Source organism: Crocodylus siamensis, chromosome 4, assembly GCF_052110815.1.
Source record: "Crocodylus siamensis isolate JL-2025a chromosome 4, ASM5211081v1, whole genome shotgun sequence".
Classification (NCBI taxonomy): Eukaryota; Metazoa; Chordata; order Crocodylia; family Crocodylidae; genus Crocodylus; species Crocodylus siamensis.
The window spans coordinates 175,077,622-175,092,681 of record NC_143398.1 but is presented as its reverse complement, the minus strand read 5'-3'; the positions used below and the strand labels follow the sequence as shown (position 1 = coordinate 175,092,681).

Genomic DNA, 15,060 nt, shown 5'->3' with positions numbered 1-15,060 from the left:
GCCCCAACTCCCATCATTAGCCCATGTAGCTGGTCCATAATACTCAATAATCCTCTGAGGAGGCCACTCATCCTCCTTCCACTTTTGGGAGCCACCCTGTGTCAAACTTACATCAATACTTCTCTTGGCCCTGTTCCAATCATCATACAAAGAGACTCCCAGCTTATTTTCAACCTCAGATGGTAACAAAAAGAAAGATGGTACAATTACTCCAATATAGCAGGTTCCCGTCCACCCTCGTGGTAGGACCGTATAGGCACGCTTTCCACAAATCCAATAATGTCCTTTTAGGGCCCTGTGTTCCCCTCCCAAGGCTAGGGGGTCACGGCTGTGGAAAAGAAGGGGATAGTATTTGGTGCCCTTATGCCCTAAAGGGCCAGTGTGATAGTTACTCAGTTTAAACTGACATTTCCATACGCCATCTTTATCCCTATACTCGCACTTGGTTATTTCATTTGTGTCATTTAAGGCACTCCAATATGCATTAAACCTTGCCACTGTACCATTTAGGTGTGCCCATTGCCACTTATAAATGTAGGTAAATCGTTCGCCTCGGGTCTTTTCATATGCCTGACATCTGGTAGGGTCAGGATCGAAAGGTAATATTCTTGTCCTTTTGAGATTTTGCATCTGTGTGGAGATTGGGAGCCTAATGGCAGCAGAATTCCATTGATCAGCATACCTGCTGCATACTCGGGCCCATTTTAATGTCCATGTACACTGACTATGTCCTAACCTCCTTCCTGTACCATTACTGCTAATACAGTACTCTCCCAATGCCACTTGGGAAAGATCCCAGCTGTGGTTCTCATCCCATTCTTGACCAGTACTCTTAACATCTGCTTTGTCACTGACCAACCATTTTGGGGCCAAAGGAAAAGCCCTCCAAGGCCACTGTTCTCCGGCCTCTCGGAGCCCCCCACAGGCCCAGCAGTTGGTAAGATTAAAAGTACTTGCAATCCTCTCCATCATATCAACATACAAATTTGTCCCTGGGGGAGTAATTTGGGAAAGCGGGGGCATAGGCCAGTGGCTAAGGCTATGCAATCCTGCTTCTTTCATTATGCAGATAACAACAAGGCACATTATAATTCCCACCATATTTTCCCTTTTACTTTCTGGACTAATTTTCTGAACTTTGATTAAGCCGTCTCAGGCGCACTTGGAGATCACCAGTAGGTTCACAGCTCCACTTGCTGGCTTCTTGTTCCGAAGACGACTCAGCTTCCGGAGTGAGTTCGTCTTGGGAGTTGTTGTCCTCTGACGCTTGTGGATGTCGTTTCACACGGGTATGGTGTATCCAACGGTCATGGCCAGCGATCTTTACAGCGGTGTGGGTTGTTAGAAGTACCTGGAAAGGGCCACTCCACCTCTCAGTCAGAGGTTTCTTTTTCCACCGCTGCACCAAGACCCAGTCTCCCGGGGAGAAGTCATGTACCGGTACGTCTAAAGGCAGGCGCTGAAAGGAGGCTGCATACCTGTGAAGAGAAAACAAGACAGACTGCAAAGCAATAACGTACATATGAAGCTCACTATTACCTAATTCAAAAGTTACATTCTCTCGCATCCCAGGAGGTAAGACTCGAGGCGGCTTGCCAAACATAATTTCATATGGGGTCAATTTAAGGCCCCGTCGGGGAGTGTTTCAAATGCAAGTAAGGGCGAGCGGTAATGCTTGAGGCCACTTAAGACATGTTTCAATACAGATTTTGGTGAGCAAAGTCTTTAAAGTCCTATTCATACGTTCCACTTGTCCTGAACTTTGTGGTCTCCATGGTGTGTGTAATTTCCAAGTAACCTTGAGAGTTTGCGCGACTCCTTGAACCACTTTTCCCACGAAGTGTTGTCCCTGATCCGACTCAATGGACTCAGGCAGGGAATACCGTGGAATGATCTCCTGCAACAAATACTTCACTACTGTAGCCGCAGTGGCAGTCCTGGTGGGCCAGGCCTCGACCCAACCAGAGAGCTGGTCTACCATGACAAGTAAAAACCCGTGATGTCCGGACCGTGGGAGCTCGGCAAAATCAATCTGCCATGCCTGTCCAGGGTACGCTGCCCAGGGTCTACCTCCCATTGGCACAGGGGGTTTCCTTCGGGGGTTTACCTTCTGGCATGTGATGCACTTGGTAGCAATGCGCTGAGCTTCTACATATAGCCCTGGAGCTACTGCTTGGCGGATCACTAGATCACCCATGGCCAAACCTCCCATGTGGGTTCTTGCATGGAGCTGTTGCAGCACCTCCCGAAGCAATGGCCTGGGTATCATGACTTTCCCTCCTGGTACTATCCACCACCCCTGGGAGTTCTTTTCTGCACAAGCTCTTTGTGCAAATTTATCTTCTTCAGGGGAATGCTGTGGGACTAAATCTTGGATGTCTGGCCATATGGCATGGGACATGGCCTGCTTGGATACCTTCTCCGCTTCTCCCCCAATAAATGCAGCTTCCTTTGCTGCTGAATCAGCCTTTGCATTTCCAAGCTTATGCTTTTGCTCAGCAGCCTTCCCATGGGCCCGCACATAAATGACTGCTACCTCTTTAGGCTGGTGGAGTGCCTCTAGTAGCTTGATAATCTGGGGGCCATTAGCAATTTTATTCCCAGAGGCCGTAATAAAACCCCTTTCTTTCCACAATAGTCCGTGTGCATGGACTGTAGAAAAAGCATAGCGAGAGTCAGTGTATATATTAACCCGCTGGTCTGTCCCCAGCTGTAATGCTCGGGTGAGCGCAGTGAGTTCTGCGGCCTGTGCCGACCATGAGCTTGGCAATGACTCCCTCCATACTACCTTATCCAAGGTTACCACTGCACATCCTGTTCGTCTTTTTCCATCGATGACAGAGCTGGAGCCGTCTACGAAGTATTCAACATCTGGGTCCTCAATTGGGTCCTCAGCAAGATCAGGTCGCACCTGTGTGGTTTGATTTAGGACCTCAAGGCAGTCATGCATCGGTTTCCCTGGCTCCGGCAGCAAGGTTGCAGGGTTTAAGGCTGTAGTATGTTTGAAAGTAAGTCCTGGATTAGAGAGCAAAAATATCTCATACCGTGATTGTCTGGAGGGGTTAAGAAATTTCCCTCCCTCAGTCCCTAGGATCTGGGGAATTCCATGAGGAGTGAGTATTTCCATATCCGCACCCATGACTATCTTCTGGGCTTCTTCAACAACCACTGCTGTGGCTGCCACAGCCCGAAGACAGGCTGGCCACCCGAGTGCCACTGGATCTAGAACCTTTGAGTAATATCCCACGGGTCTCCAGGTCGGGCCCGATGGCTGTGTCAGCACCCCTGATGCAACCCCTCGATTCTCATGAACATACAGTCGATATGGCTTTTTACTGTTTGGGATGGCCAGGGCAGGGGGCTGGGTTAATGCTGCTTTAAGCAGATCAAAGGCATGCTGCATTTCCTTATTCCATTTCCATTTAGTGAGACTCTCCTTAGTCAGTGAGTCATATAGTGGTCTAGCCTTCCCACCATAATCTGGTATCCATAGTCGACAGAACCCAGTTAGCCCTAGGAATGCTCGTAGCTCCTTGGGTGACTTAGGTGGGGTTAGACCTTGGATTGCCTGTATGCGATCTGCACTTAGGGCTCTGACTCCTTTTGAGAGCTTATATCCCAAAAATGTGACTTCAGGCTGACATATCTGGGCTTTCTCTCTAGAAACTTTATATCCTTTTTCCCCCAGAGTGTTTAGGAGTGACCTGTGGCTTCCTCACAGAGCTGCAAGTTTGGGCTTGCAACTAGCAGGTCATCCACATACTGGAGGAGAGTCACTGCGGGGTGTGATCCCTTCCACTCCTCCAAGTCCTTCTGAAGGGCAAGTCCGAAAATATGAGGGGCTGCTACGAATCCTTGTGGGAGAACTGTCCACATGAGTTGGGCTTTATGGAAGGTGTCTGGATCCTCCCATTCAAAAGCAAACAATTTTTGACTGTCTCGGTGAAGGGGAATAGAGAAGAAAGCATCTTTCAAATCTAGCACTGAAAATATTTCAGCTTCCCCCGGTACTTGTGTCAAAATCGTGTGAGGGTTCGGGACTACAGGATGGTCTGAAAGGACCTTCTTATTTACTGCCCGTAAGTCTTGGACCAGTCTGTATGAGACCCCATCTGCCTTTGGCACTCCAAGGATGGGGGTGTTATAGGGTGAACTCCCTTCCACTAGCCATCCGCACCTCTTGTATTTCTCTATTAACGGCTTGAGTCCAGCTCTGGCCGCTCGGCTGAGTGGGTACTGCTTTACCCGAACGGGCCCCTCCCCATCCTTGAGTACGATCCTTACCGGGGAGACGAACTTAGCTCGCGCAGGGGTTCCATCAGCCCATACCGAGGGGTCTACTCCAGTCATGTGATCTTCTGGACTTACTGCAGGGCGTCGGTCCTCCAGGAGAGCAATCTGATAGTTTGAGCTCTGCTTGACAGGTAGCTGGACCACCATCTGATCGTCTCTGAAAAAGATCTCAGCTTGCAATTTTGTGAGTAAGTCCCGCCCAAGGAGTGCAACCGGGCAACTTGGAGAATACACAAAGGAGTGCTCAAGCAAATGATCTCCCACTTTGGTGAGGAGTGGTTTACAAACAGGGAGTCGGGTTTGCATTCCCTCAATCCCTTCCACAAGTACATGCTGTTCACTAGTTCCTGCACAGGGGGGTTTTTCTGGAATCATTGAAAATGTAGCCCCAGTATCCACCAAGGCTTCAAAGTTTTTGCCACCAACCCTAATGGTTACCATGGGATCTTCTCGGGCTCCAACCCGAAGGGTAGTGGTCTTAGATCCCTGTCCCCTTCATTCTGAATCCTCACCCTTGTCTTCTGCCCGCATGAGGTGACCTCTCGGTTCCCTCTCTCTCTTCTCCTTCAACTTCGGGCATTCCCTTTTCCAGTGTCCTTTCTCTTTGCAATAAGCACAAACGTCTGCTCCCACTCTTTCTCCTTTCCCCTTCTGCATCCCAGCCTTTTCAGAGTTCCCTCCAGTTATAGCAGCTGCTAGTGCTGCCATCTGTCGCTGAGCCTTTTTATCCTCCTTGCGCTCCTGCACTTGCTCACGATTCCCATACACCTTATATGCAATTTCCACCAGCTCTGAAATCGGTTTCCCAGCACCTCCTTCAGTTTTCTGTAACTTCTTACGGATATCAGCAGCAGATTGACCAATAAACATAAGATTTACCATGCGCTGATTATCTGGGGCTTCTGGATCCAGATCCGAAAACCTGCGAAACGCCTCATACAGCCTCCCAAGGAAAGCTGAGGGATCCTCCTCTTTTCCCTGTCTCACTTCATACAACTTAGACAGATTGGTAACCCGAGGCACTGCCTTTCCCATTGCTTCCACTATAATTCCCAGATACCGTGCACTCAGCTCTCTGCCTTCGGCAGTGTGATTATCCCATCTTGGCTCTTCTACAGGGAAGGTATCACGCAGAGTACGACCAGCAGCACCCTCTAACTCAACTCTGGCTGTCGCAATACGCTCTGCTGTACCTAACACTAATCTCCTTTCCTCCGGGGTTAGGAGGGTCTGGAGCATCATCTGGACATCAGCCCAAGTGGGTCGATGAGTCTGCCCAATAGATCGAAACAAATCCCTCATCTTTTCAGGGTCTTCACGAAAAGAGGGGCTTTGATTCTTCCAGTTAAATAAATCTGAAGTGCTAAATGGGGTGTAGACAAAAGTTGCAGTGCCTCCTTCCCCAATAACCTCTCGCATCGGACAGTTCAACACCGGCTGTGACTCTACAGGCTTACGCAAATAATAACCCTTATTTCCTGATTCAGATGAGGCACTTGGCTGAGGCTCACGCTCTAACTCATTAGGTATGCCTTGGTACGTCGGTGGTGGTCTCTCTAAGGGAGGGGGCGGTGGTGCAGAAGGACTGGATGCCGAGGAGGCGTCTGACTCATCTTCGCTACCCGACAGGGCAACCGGAGCACGGGTCCGGTACTCAGCCAATTCAGAATTTCCCCCCTCATTAGACTCAGGAAGTACAGGCGCCCCCCCCCGAGTCTTTTTCTTAACAAGCATCACATGAGACTTTACTAAGTAATTCTTAACCCAAGGTGGCTGATTTTGAACCACCCATAACCAACAATCAATATAAGGAAACTGATTCCAATACCCATTTTGCATAACAATTTCATGGATAGCTATCACTTCTTTTAGCACAAAGGATCCTTTCAGGGTCCAGTGGACCCCAAATGTTGGCCACTCGAGTTGACAAAACTTAGTTAAATCACCTTTTTTCATTTTTATTCCGTAATCGGCCGGCCTTGCAAATTTATTAAAATGACGTAATAAGCACCTTAGAGGGGTATCCGTGTTTTCTACACGGGAGCTAACCGTACCCATTTTGCCCACAAAAGTGCACCCAAGGCACACCAAATACCAAAAAGTCCCTTACAGCAGATGATTTACCATGAGAACATGCACACCTCCTGCTCCGGACCCAGAACCAAATTGGGCAAAGGGAATTCGTATACTCACTCAGATACCCCAGAGATCTCGATCCAAAGCCAAAAATGTGTACCTGGAGACTCCAAAAAAAAAACAAAATTTGCATAGGAGCCCTTAGTGTTCCGGATGTTCTGGCTCACACCTCAAGCCCCCCCTCAGGGCGAGCCAAAAAGAAAGGCTCGGCGCGCAAACCCCCCAGGGGGGCAGAGACGATGTGCCGACGAACTCCGGAGTCATCCAAAGAAGGGCCCCACGTTGGGCGCCAGATTGAAGTAAAAAAAACCTCTCTCTCGGTTCGTTTTCTTTGGAGGCTCATTGAATAACAAATCCTTAGGCACACATTGTTGGTGAGACAAAAGGTATATATTTGCAAATAGGGTCAGAGGGAGAAGACAAAAGATCAAAACCCTCTGCCCCTGAGTACAATCATTAGCAGGCTTTTATCCCCTCTTTTCTGGCACGTGTACAGAAACAGGAACTCTTACAACTCATTTCCGGTTCATACAAACATGCATGAGAATACGTCAGATCATGCATCCCATGTGTATTATAATTAACTACTTAAGTATGCGGGGCGGATAGGCTTAATATGTATTAGGTTATTACACTTGCCCAGAAAGCACTGGAGGTTATGGAGGGTTTAACTTCAAGGCTAAGACTGCAATTATTCTTATCTTAGCCTAAGAACTGTGGGAGCCATCAAAGAAAGTGTGATTTAGTGTAACAAAGAGATAGTAAATTTGCAGAACAAAGAGAGCTCTTGGAGTTTTTCCTTCAGTTTCCAACCCCCCCCTTCCCTCTCTCATTAAGGAGACAAGGAGGGCTGGCAGCCTTGCTTATTCAAAGGACAACACTATTGATGGGAGCTAACAGCTATTGATAATGCATTTTTAATAATATTTCTAACAGGCACCTGGAGCATCTAGAAAGAAAATGCCACCACTCCCATTGAAAACTCCTTGAGTAATCTTGTTGAAGACTTCTCTTTGGTCTGGGACCAGACTTGGCTCATTATCCTGTATTCTCTCTCAAAATTTCATTTATCAGCTCATTATCGTCTCATTGGAGTTTCTCTCCTTTCCCTCTCGTCACAAGGCAGTGGCTGTAAGAAGTCGCCACTGAGCCAATTGCAACTAACAGATCAGAACCATAATCCAAGGCTGGATTGTAGAAGAATGCAGTTTTCTTTTTCCTTCCAGAGCCAGTTCTTGGCTGCAGCCATTGCTGCTCTGTTTGCAACTTGCTGTGCATGAGTTTCAGTTGTTTTGAATGCAGCCATTGTTGCTCTTTTTGTTTCTCATCTTGCAACTTTCTGCTCTGGAGTCTCAGCTGCTCTGGATGCAGCTTATGCAAGTCAATTTTTGGCAAGTTTGCTTCTTGTAGACTGCCTTACAGGGAATGCCTCTCACAACCCCCTGATCAGTCCCTGAGAAGGCCCAGTACAGTTTTCTCCCCAGACCTTCCTTAAGACCTCACTCAGTCTACGGGTGCTCCCAGGTCCTGTTAACCAGTCCCAACCACAGCCCTTAGGGGAATACTCCTAAATATGGAGCCTTCTCCAGCTGTACCAGTTGGCCTTGGCCAGGAGCTTTGAGCTTTGCTAAAGAATGTTTTGCACATGAAATTTATTCTGCTTCCTGGGGCTGACCTGTCACAGGGGGTTATGCAGTATAGATCCAAAAAAATGGTGATTTTTTTTTTTAGCCAAATGAAAAAAATAGCACTCAGGTGTACACACCCAGGGTCCCCTTAGTATGCATGCAATATTTCAGGTCTCTAGGTATCGTGGTCTTAGAGCTATGGCGCTTACACACACACACGCCCTTTTATTAATATAGAAGATTGAGAACAAGTTTGACTTTCATGGTAAAGCTCCAAAAACCTGTGGAAAGTCTTGAAAAATTCCCATAAAAATAACTGGCATTTTTTCAGTCATGTTTGATCTTTGACACTACGTTCTGTCTATCTCTCTTTGTTCCCACCACCCTGTAGCACTTCTGCTTTTTCTAATCTCAATCTCATCGGCTGCCTGCTGCTGTTTAAAAGAATCAGGACATTTTGATCCCAGAGTACTTCTGTCCCTGACTGTCTGTTTTTTCAGTCCTTATTGAAGCCAGAAGTTATTGCATCAAGCCTAAGAACTCTCTAAGGTAACTGAGTGATATCTATTGGCTTCCAATCTTTTAAAAGTAGTCAGTACTTGACAGGAAGAATTGAGGCAGGTTAAATGCAAGAACACAAGTGACCATACTGGTTTATGCTGCAGAATACACTGGATTCTTCAGAGATGAGGGAAACATTCTAATTTTTTCACTTCTCTTGATTTCGCCCAAGTCACAGAAAATTTGACTCAGTATCTTAGGCACTTAAATACCTTTAAAAGCCACACCTTTATTTTTTTTTTAATTTGTTTCAACTTGGGCTGGGATCTTGTTATATAGCAGATTTTCAACTGCAAACTTAAACATTAAAATCTTGGTAAAAATTTCAAATGTTGAAAAAATGAAAAAGAATCTTTTAAAAAATATCCTCATCTATACAGAGACACTGTATTATCAAAGCCAATGTAATTTTGGTATCTCTGTGTGTCCTTACATGTACTTTAGGATTGGGAGAGAGAGCAGGGGAGTACTTTAATTAGAGTGGCTCTCAGAGAGCTGCTCCAATTAAAGCACCCACAGCATCACGTATACTCCGCACCCTGCACCTCAAAATGGCAGTGGGGGCCACTTGAACTAAAGCTTGTTCAATGAACTTTAGTTAAAGTGCCCCCACTGCCATTTTAAAGCACAGGGATGCTGAATACACATGACATAGAGGCTGCTGGCACATGGTAATTAATAGAGCAATTTATCAAATCTGCTCTGACATATGCTAATTAGCACACATCAGAGCAGACATCCAGCACATGTGTAGGTGCCCATTAGAGTCCATATCTCATCCCTCTGGGCATTTACAAAGGCAGATTATCCTCCAGGTCTAGAGCAGGGTTTCATAAAGACAGCAAACCTCTGTTCTACTCATCTCATATCCAGTCTTTTCCCAAGGCAGTCTTGAAATGGCCCTGCAATAGACAAGGGCATTCAACCTAGACCCAACTGGTAGACTTGGCCCTGGCTTGATGACACTATGAGCTGAGTGTACTTGAATAAATTCTTCCTATTCAACACTTCCACACAAGTCAAGGCAAATGAACAAAAACTACTCTGTTATCTAGAAGCAACATGAACAGCAACGTGAAATTGTTCTAAAGTTGAAGAATTTAGTGGGTATGTCTACACGAGATGCTTAAGCTAGGGACAGACATTCAAAAAGCCTGAGCCTGAATTAATTCAATCTTTGCAGGTGAGTCTAACCTGGCTAGGCTGAACCAGTTGGAAACTGGGCAGACATTCTCTTTGGACTGAGGAAATTCAGGCATATGTCTGCAGTGGCTCAGGCTAGAAGCCAGGAGCCAATAGAACAGCCCTCCTTTCCCTTCTGCAGGGAGCTGAGCTGAGGGAGGCCCTGGTAGGACTCATTAGGGATGTCTACCTGCATGGTCCCAGGCTTTTCACCAATGGCTGATGAAGGGGCGGGAGTGTTGTCAGCCCCCAGCCCTGGGCTAGCACTCTGAGACAAGGTGGGATGTGTAGTGCATGCATCTGTTAATGATACAGAGCTTTTCATCTCCCTCCATGCTTTGTCATACTGTCTGCAGCAAACTGACAGGCAAGCAAGCCAATGGAAAGTTGATAAGAGTCTTTATCACCTGATTAGCAAAACAATGGCTTCTCTCCATTAGTTCAAATTTCTTAAATAGCTTACTGCTGATCTGTTGATTAGCTCCCAAAGCCTTGTTCTGTCTGCCTGTCTTAGTGAAATTGGAGACACACACACACACACACACACACACACACACACACACACACCCACCCCCCCCTCTTGGCATTAACTAGCATACCAAATGCTTAGGGGTCCATGCTGTGGGAGATAGGAGGAAGGGAGGGGGTGGGATTTCCTGCTTGAGCAGTGAGGTGGGGTAGGGCACAAAGAAGCCAGAAGACTTTGCTGTGCCTGCAAATCTCAGCCAGGGAGCAGAGGGGAAGGGCCAGCCCTGCTGTGATGCAGAGAGCTCTGCCTAGCCCAGAGAGCATGCCAGGATGCTGAGGGACTCTGATTTAACTTAAACCATCAAGGGGTCTGGGACAGACATTGCATAAACTGGTTTGAGCCAAATCAGTTAAGTCTGATATTATATTCAACCAGGTTTATTTCAAACCAATTTCAGCCATTTTCAGACTGGTTTATGTGCACTGAACATCTGTTCTGTTACAGGTTTAAACCAGTTTCTGATCACTTAAACCGGTTTGTCTGTAATGTCTGTCCCTAGACTTTATGCGCAGTAGACTAATTCTCCTGGGCATTAATACATCATAGCAAAAGCCATGCTAATGAGCAGTAGAATTAGTATACTATGCATTAAGCATCATGATAAAGCTGTGCACTGGCTGTGCACTGCTCAGTAGTGCCAGTTACTACGCATTTAGTTAGTACCTCATATTAGAGGTACTAAATTTAATGCGCAATAACAATGGCTCATTAATACACGTGCAATAACTGAGATCCCTGCATAAATCCAGGACCCATTTCTGGTGGTGAGGCCCCTCCATTACCAATACAGTAACTCTGTCAGTACAGCTCAGATGAGATCTATTACCGTACATTGATTTAACATTTCCATTTAAGTCACCTCCACTGACACACAGCGTTGCCAGGAATCATGTTTATCAGCTTATATTTCAGCCAAAGGAAATGAGTTTGTAGACCCAGTGACAAGGGGCTGCTTTCATCTGCTTCACCTCTTCATTGAACCCTGCCTTTTTACCTTATGTGACATTGAGACAGCTATCAACATTGCTTCTTCCATAAGTCATCCTACTAAGGCATCAGAGATTCACGTATCGAAATCCTATACATTTTATGGGCAGGACTGCAAGGTTTCTCAGCTCCAGAAGCCAAGAAGGACCCCTGCTTCTGGTAGCACACCCAAGCCTAGGATTTTCCAACAGTGATATGGGTCCTCCGTCCAAACATCCACTGGCCATATGAGGCACTTTCTCCTTCTCCTGCCTACTCCCTATTCCAAGATTTTAGTCCTACCACATGTTTGACTTGAAATTTTCTACAGCTCCCTGGAACACTGTGTCATTATGACTAAGATAAAATGAGTCAGGGCCCCCTTTTGGCTGCTGATAATCGGACAATTTAACAGGCATGGATGCCAACTTTAGCTTATAAAATGAAGTCTTTTTGGATTAAACAGCCTAGATTTCTAACTAAACTTGGACTAGGAAATAATTGTTCTCAGTCAGGAGAAAGTCCCTTATTTTATTTTTCTGCTTATAAATGCATCCTGCATTGTTAAGGTTTCCATGTGCAAATACCATTTCTTATATTTTATATATCAATTCAAGGCAACTTCTGGCCAGAAATGAAACATAGATTAAATACCTAAAGATATTCCAAGTTTCAGACTTTTGTTTTGTCACATGATTGGAGGAGTGATTTGTACAGTAAGAACTCCACTAAAAGTGCTGTGTTACTAAGCTTCACATGTCCACACAGGGAGACTGCCAACTCAGAGGCATCGGCTGGCATCATAACAGGGTATGAGGAGGTAGGCAGGATCCACATAATATATAGATCCACACCAGAAGTCACACCCCGAAACAAAGAAGAAACAAATGTATGTAGGTCTCAGTTGCTAGTGCAGGCCCACCCCCACACCTGTAGCTTTCTGATAAGTCTTTAATATAGAGCCAATCGTTTTAGAGGCAACTGACCTGGATGGCTGTGGCAAGGTTCACAGGTAAAAGGCAGCAACAACGGACATGGTATGCCATGGTACCTTGTAGTTTAATACCAGCCCTATCCTGCACGGAAGATGGGCACAGGCAAATCAAGCTCAAACTGGAAACTTTGCCATGCACCTCTTTTACTTCAGAATAAAACAGAATTGAAATCTGAAATCCTATTCTCTTGTAATATTCCTCATTGGGTTTGCTTTCTGTTGACAAGTTGCGCATTTCTCCTTACCCCACATGAGTGCTGTTCTTCCATTCTGCTATTATCTCTTATAATCCTTTGCAAGCCATGCACAGCCACCTCTCTTTTTGCTACACCTGCATTTATAATCAGATGAGACATTCCTGTCTCCCCCACAGCACCCTGCTCAGGGAATTGTCCTTTCCTGTTTTGCTAATATTGACCTTCAAGCTAGACATTTCATGGAATGCAGGCTACAGATCCATAAGCCAGCCTTCAAAATAGCCCCATGTGGTTACAACTGCAATCATCTCTCATCTCACTGCTGTTTCCTGCATCCATTTTAGTAGTCCTGGATGGCCTGAAGCAAACTCCATTTTCTTCAGTTCTTTCTCCCAACTACTTCTTGTCGGGAGTGTATTAAAACCGGAAAGGCTTTGCTTCCAAGCTAATTCCACTTGATGGGCATGGGAAAAAGCAGAAGGGGTAACCACAGAAACAGAACACTTGGCAAATGTGTATTGAACTTCTCAAAACAAACCTATTAGTTCATGTAGCCCATCTCTATGGCAACCAAACAGCACAAAAACAAGCCATTAACACCTAAATTTATTAGCATGCATGTGTTTAGCTAATATCATTCCAGGGGTATATTTTTCCCCTCCTTTGAGTTTGTAATCAAGAAGACCTGGTTCAAAAGCCAATACAAACACATACTCATAATTTACAGACAACTTGGTGCTCTTAAACCTTTTTTATTCAGTCACAGTAAAGAGAGAGGGAAAAAGTTACTTGCTTTTCCTCTTATTTTACCATATTGTTAATATTTCCAAGCCATGAAGAAGCAAACTGAGCCTGCAGCGCATGTTGTACCTAGCAAAAGGACTCTGGAGGGTCTTTTTTTTTTTTTTAATTCAAAACTGGCCTCCTCCTGTTTCCCATTCCTGCCATTATTGAGGCTCTTTAATAGCTTAAAAATTATTAAATGTTGCATAAAGCCTTATGTATTAAGTGGTCTCAAAGATCCTATGCATATTGTATATAGGACCCACATGCACGTCACTCACATTCATAATTGATGTGCATGGCAAACCATATAAGACAGTGGGCACCAACCAGTGGAGCTCGATCCACCAATAGATCTTGGAGCCTCTTGATGTAGGTCTCTTGGAGTCATCTGAGGCTGGTGTGGGGGGCTGAGTGCCCACATGCATGCACACACGTGCCTCAGTCCAGCAGGTCAGTCTGTGGGGGAGGGAAGGGGCAGGGGCTAGATCAAGGCCCCCACCGGGAGGGACAGTGCTGCAGAGGCAGGAACAAGGGTAAGTTGAGTGGGGACCTGGCTGGGTGGGACTTACCTGCTGGGGAGGTGCACTCCCAAATAATTTTTTCTTGATCTACCTCAATCTGCCCCCCCTTCTCTCCCCACACACTTGCACACAGTAGATCTTGGTTTGCTTTTAAATGCCAAAGGTGATTTCCCACTTAAAAAGGTTGGAGACCACTGCTCTAGCAGAATATATGCACTACATACCATATCAGTGATGGGGTTTATGCATCCAGAGCAAGAGTCATGGGTTTGCCTTCCGTGATTAGGGCATGCCAGCTTCTGCAGTCAAAGGCAAAGATAAGAAAGGGGTTAACTTTATGTATGAGAGAGGAGAAATTATAAGCTGCAGTAAAGAGTGGCTACTGGTTGGAAAAGGATACCACAAGTCAAACTGGAAGTCTATTTAGAATCTACTGGTATTTGCTGGGTCACCCACGTTGCATGAAATTCTGGTAGTCAGAAGTAAAAGAGAGCAAAAGAAAGAGAGAGATCTCCTAGGAGTGGGATGGTCAACCTGTGGCATGCAGTAGCACATCGCATACCAGGGAGGGAACAGGGAGTACAGCAGCCGATAGGGTAGGGAACAAAACAGAGCAGCAGCTCAGGGAGAGGAATGGGATAAGTGGCACTTGGGAAGAGTATGGGGATTACCTCGTGGCATATCTGCCAAGAAGTTGGCCCCCGCTGCCCTAAGATATCACTATGATCAAAACTCAGCAAGATTCAGAGGGGATTTGCCCATTTATTGGGCAAAAAATATCTAGAACTGTCTTAATCAATGCTATAAAAAACGTTAGGGTTCAAAATAGTCTGTAGCTACCAAGGATTAGGATCAGACCTTCATGGAGGACAATTTTTCTCAAGAAGACAGTAATAGCCACCAACAAAGACAGGATGTGGGCCAAATGGACCCTGGATCTAATGTAGCCTGGCAATTCCTCTCTTCTACAGCCTGACACAGAGTAGCTCATTTTCAACAGAGGACCAATGCCCCCACATGGAGAAATGAGTTACAATATTTTCCCACCTGCAACATGACCCAGAATGTAATGCACACTGTGTTTTTGAAAGGCAAAAAGAAGAAAAAATATTGTTTCCAGAGTTATGGCTGAATAGAGCAGAAACAGAAACCAAGTGTCAGCATGACTCACCTTCTCTTTCCTGCTTAATTAGAGCTGAATCCCTAACTACTGCTAAAAACTTGTGTCCATAAGTAGATCTATGATTTTGAAAAGACCTAAAGAGCC

General features: G+C 45.7%; 1 long non-coding RNA gene across 1 annotated transcript; it reads right to left on the bottom strand.

Annotated features, from left to right (window-relative positions):
• Positions 1 to 1,015: 1,015 nt before the first annotated feature.
• LOC149867199 (uncharacterized) lies at positions 1,016 to 14,087 on the bottom strand. Its single transcript, XR_016441992.1, has 2 exons — positions 14,018 to 14,087; positions 1,016 to 1,478 (listed from the first exon to the last, which is right to left on the bottom strand). It is a non-coding gene; the product is annotated as an uncharacterized LOC149867199 (long non-coding RNA).
• Positions 14,088 to 15,060: the final 973 nt, after the last annotated feature.